The sequence below is a fragment of the Nerophis ophidion genome, linkage group LG03, assembly GCF_033978795.1.
Source record: "Nerophis ophidion isolate RoL-2023_Sa linkage group LG03, RoL_Noph_v1.0, whole genome shotgun sequence".
Taxonomy (NCBI): Eukaryota; Metazoa; Chordata; class Actinopteri; order Syngnathiformes; family Syngnathidae; genus Nerophis; species Nerophis ophidion.
The window spans coordinates 15123955-15129258 of record NC_084613.1 but is presented as its reverse complement, the minus strand read 5'-3'; positions in this window follow the sequence as shown (position 1 = coordinate 15129258).

Sequence of the window (5304 nt, the reverse complement as noted above, 5' to 3'; positions counted from 1 at the left end):
AAATTTAACTTAGATATTGGGTTTCACTACGTAAAGCGCTTTGAGTCACTAGAGAAAAGCGCTATATAAATATAATTCACTTCACTTCACTTCACATTAGTCTAACATTCATTAGTCTTATATACATTAGTCTTATATACATTAGTCTTACATTCATTAGTCTTACGAGTTATCCTGACCAGATGCCTGATCTGGCCTCTTCAGTGTGGAGAAGCAGTGACTTCATTCAGAGTTCTTCCTAAAAGAGGAGCTCGTCACCTTGTCTTCAAGTGAGAGTCCACAACCCTGAGGAGGAAACTGGTTTCCTTACTACCCAGAGTTCACCACGACGGACTGATGCAGAGTCAGATGGTTACTGATCCGCTTGTCCATCCCGCTATTCATTCCTCTATCACTTGTGCCCAAGACCACAAGGTACTTGAACTCCATGACTTGGGGCCGGACCTAACCCTGGATCTGGAAATGGCACTCCACCCTCTTTCAAGCGAAAACCACCGACTCACACTTAGAGGGACCGATTCTCATCCGATCCAGTCCAAACTGAGTAAGACCTAATCTTGCAGCCACCAAACCAAAAGCCTTCACCGCCCCGACTCTGCCCAGGAGTTCTCTCCAAACAAAAACCCTGACCAGAATCAGCAAAGTTCAGACTGGGACAGTTCAACTTTACCTGCAAACAAGTCATACTCACTGTCGGCAATACCGACCAAGAGTAAACCGCCCGAATCTGGTGGTCTGATACCACATACTCCGCGAGTACCCTCACAGGACCCCTGGAGGGACACGGTTGAAAGACTTCTCCAAGTCTATGGATGCAGACTGCTTGGACAAACTGACTAGTCAGAATTGTTTGACGACATTGAAGCTTAAGTTGCTGGTAGGAAACCCGCTGAGATCAGGGCTGCTATTTCAGGCAGTCAGTCACAAGTCGATGACGGGTTGACAGCTCGGCTCTACCGGCTGATGGACGGCTCAGCCCCGAACACGGCAGTCAGGCGGCGCTCCGTCATGTCTGTCCGTTGTCAAATGAAACACTACAATAATTGCCCGAGTTGCTACAGTTTTCATCCAATGGGAACTGTTCCAGTATCAAAATGTTCCGCTCCAAAAAATACTAAATATTCTACATTACCCAGAAAACCTGGGTCATTTTTCCCATTGAAAATGAACGGGCCACAACTCTCACATTTATCACTCGATTCGAACCGTTCCACCATCCACACATTCCACTTACCTTATACAATCAAACTACCGTTTTTTAAGTTCCTAAAAAATTCCATGAATTCCCAGATTTCCCGCTGTTCCAACAACCTATTTACACCTCTTACTGGAAAGTTTTCTCAGATTGTATTCTTTAACCATTTTAGACCATTCAACCGGATGTTGCAAAGACATAATACGCACAGGATTGTCTGGAGCAGCAGCTGTTGAAAAATTGAGCAAAACATTAAAATATAGGTTATTACTACAATTAACAAGCGTGAAGTGAATTATATTTATATAGCGCTTTTTCTTTAGTGACTCAAAGCACTTTACATAGTGAAACCCAATATCTAAGTTACATTTAAACCAGTGTGGGTGGCACTGGGAGCAGGTGGGTAAAGTGTCTTGCCCAAGGACACAACGGCAGGGACTAGGATGGCGGAAGCGGGAATCGAACCTACAACCCCCAAGTTGCTGGCATGGCCACTCTACCAACCGAGCTAAACCGCCCCCAAGCGATTTGTTTTATATGTATGAGTTCATCTTTTTGCCCTTTTTAAAGAAAATATATGCATCACAGCAAATAGAGTGATGATGTCATATTGACCACTCCCCTAGCCACGCCCCCACCGCCATCTCGGGGGGAACCCTGCAGTGTATTACTGGGAATGCAAAACCAGTACCACTTTTATTTTGAAAGTTACATTCTGCCAGCATAACTGCAGCTTTTTACTGTAAAATCTACAGTTATTATTTCTACGGTGCATTAAAGTCAATAAAAAAATAGTAACAGTTTTTTGACAGTTTTTCTGTTTTTTTACTGTAAAACCTACTGCCTTTTTTTATAGCATTACTGTAAATGGAAAAAAAGCACCACTTTTATTTTTTGCTATAACATAATAACTTTATGTTTAAATTTTCCCGTCAAATTCTTAGGTAGCAGTTTTATTTTTTATTTTTACAGTGCATTCCTGTAAATTAAAACATGTTTTTTTAATGGTTAAAATCTGGCGACTTAAGTGGCACATTTTTTTTTTTTTTTCTACTGTAAAATGTGTGGAGAGGTTGCCCTTGAGTGGGTTCTTCAGACCACCACACACTGCCAGGAGAGCCTGGAATTCTGGGTATAACACTGTTTTATTTTCCTCAAATGGTGCAAAGTCTTTTGCTTTTCAGCAAAGTGTCTTTTTCTCCGTCTGTGTCTCACAGCAGCACCTCCAACTCCAATTAATTGTCTCATCACGGCTGCTGCTAATGAATGTGACGGGTTTAGTTTAGTTTAGTTTAGTTTGGTTTATTAAGGATCTCCATTAATCTACACCGCAGGGGAGACTATTCTTCCTGGGGTACAGGCAAAAAACATCACACAATCACAAAACAAAAGATTCAAATGCAGTACAACATGATCCAATTACAAAATGTCAAAATACAAAAATAACAACAACAACAGCAAAAATTATAATAATAATAACTTATGTTACATAATAATTTTCATACCAATGATAAAAATAGCAATATAAAAATATATATATATATTTTTGCAAAAATAGAACAAAGAACCAATGGCCTAAAATATACACATTAATGTACAAAAGACAAACAATAAGTGACGAAAAAGTACCGTCCATCCAATTTCTACTGCTTATCCCATAATCAATAAAATACTCAATAGTCAATAAAAACAGGTGATTAGATAACAATGCCCACCTGGGCCGTCTATGCACCTGTCGCTGTCTTCGAGGCCACGCCCCCCCCTCCATTACATTGTGCTGCCTTTTTTTTTTTTTTTACAGTGTATTACTGTAAATGGAAAAACAGTACCACTTTTATTTTTGGGTGTGAAAATATACTTTAACATTTTACTGTAAAATTCTGAGGTACAATTTATTCTGTTTTTTTTTCTTTTTAAAATCCTTTGTACAGTGCATTACTCTAAATTGAAAAATGGTAACACTGTTATTTTTATGTTCAAAATCTAGCGTTTTTTTTTTGTTTTTTTTACTGTAAAATCTCCTGCCATTTTTTTTACAGCACATTACTGTAAATGGAGAAAAAATACCACTTTTATTTTTGCAGTGAAAATAATAACGTTAAAAAAAATAATACTGTCAAATTCTTAGGTACCAGTTTTTTGTTTGTTTTGTTTTTAAAAAAAATATTTTTACAGTGCATTACTGTAAATTAAAACATTTTTTTTTAACGGTCAAAACCTGGCAACTGAAGTGGATTTTTTTTTTTACTGTAAAATGTGCTGCCGTTATTTTTTTACAGTGTGTGTGATACTGTAAATGAAAAACAGTACCACTTTTATTTTTGGGTGTGAAAATAAACTTAAACATTTTACTGTAAGATTCTGAGGTACCGTTTTTTTTTTTTTCTCTTTTAAATATTTGTTACAGTGCATTACTGTAAATTAAAAACATTGTAACACTGTTATTTCTATTGTCAAAAGCTGGCGATTAAACTGGCATGTTTTGGGGTGTTGTTTTTTTTACTGTAAAATCTGCTGCCAATTTAGTTTTTATACTATATTACTGTAAATGGGGAAAAAAAGTACGACTTTTATTTTTCGCTATAAAAATAATTGTTGATTTTGCGGTGAGAAAAATCTCCAGAATTTGCCGGTAAAGTTTTACCGGCAAATTCTGAGGTATCAGTTTTTTTTGTTTTGTTTTTGAACTTATTTTTACAGTGCATTATTGTAAATTGAAAAATGGTCACTTTTATGGTCAAAATCTGGCGACTGAGCTGGCAGTTTTTCTTACTGTAATGACTACAGTTGTAATTTGCACAATGTGTTACTGTAAAATAAAATAAAAATTGTATCACTTTTATTTTTACAGTAAAATTCTGCTCTCTCAGTTACATTTTTTGCTGGTGTTTTTTTTTTTTTTACCATTTTCTGGTGAAAGGACAGCAGCAGAAGTCAACGTGTGAGAAGAGAAACCAGCGAAGAGCAACTTTCCGTCATGTCAGCAACAATTTACAAGGCGTCCATCATAACTGATACCTCAGAATTTGCCGGTAAAACTTTACCGGCAAATTCTGAGGTATCAGTTTTTTTTGTTTTGTTTTAAAAAAAATATTTTTACAGTGCATTACTGTAAATTAAAACATTTTTTTTTAACGGTCAAAACCTGGCAACTGAAGTGGAATTTTTTTTTTTACTGTAAAATGTGCTGCCGTTTTTTTTTTACAGTGTGTGTGTGATACTGTAAATGAAAAACAGTACCACTTTTATTTTTGGGTGTGAAAATATACTTAAACATTTTAGTGTAAAATTCTGAAGTACCGTTTTTTGTTTTTTTTTCTCTCTTTTAAATATTTGTTACAGTGCATTACTGTAAATTAAAAACATTGTAACACTGTCATTTTTTATTGTCAAAATCTGGCGATTAAACTGGCATGTTTTGGGGTGTTTTATTTTTTTACTGTAAAATCTGCTGCCAATTTAGTTTTTATACTATATTACTGTAAATGGGAAAAAAAAGTATGACTTTTATTTTTCGCTATAAAAATAATTGTTGATTTTGCGGTGAGAAAAATCTCCAGAATTTGCCGGTAAAGTTTTACCGGCAAATTCTGAGGTATCAGTTTTTTTTGTTTTGTTTTTTAACTTATTTTTACAGTGCATTATTGTAAATTGAAAAATGGTCACTTTTATGGTCAAAATCTGGCGACTGAGCTGGCAGTTTTTCTTACTGTAATGACTACAGTTGTAATTTGCACAATGTGTTACTGTAAAATAAAATAAAAATTGTATCACTTTTATTTTTACAGTAAAATTCTGCTCTCTCAGTTACATTTTTTGCTGGTGTTTTTTTTTTTTTTACCATTTTCTGGTTAATGGACAGCAGTAGAAGTCAACGTGTGAGAAGAGAAACCAGCGAAGAGCAACTTTCCGTCATGTCAGCAACAATTTACAAGGCGTCCATCATAACTGCCGGGGTCAAAAATAGATGGAGTGGTTTTGGCGAGGCTGAAACAAAAGCCGGGGGGGTCTTTGAGGCGGGATTGTGGCGCGACCCCGCCAAAGTCCGGGCTTATCTCGCACAATAGCATGTATGTAACGCGGCCGTATTTCATATGGCGGTTGGCGGC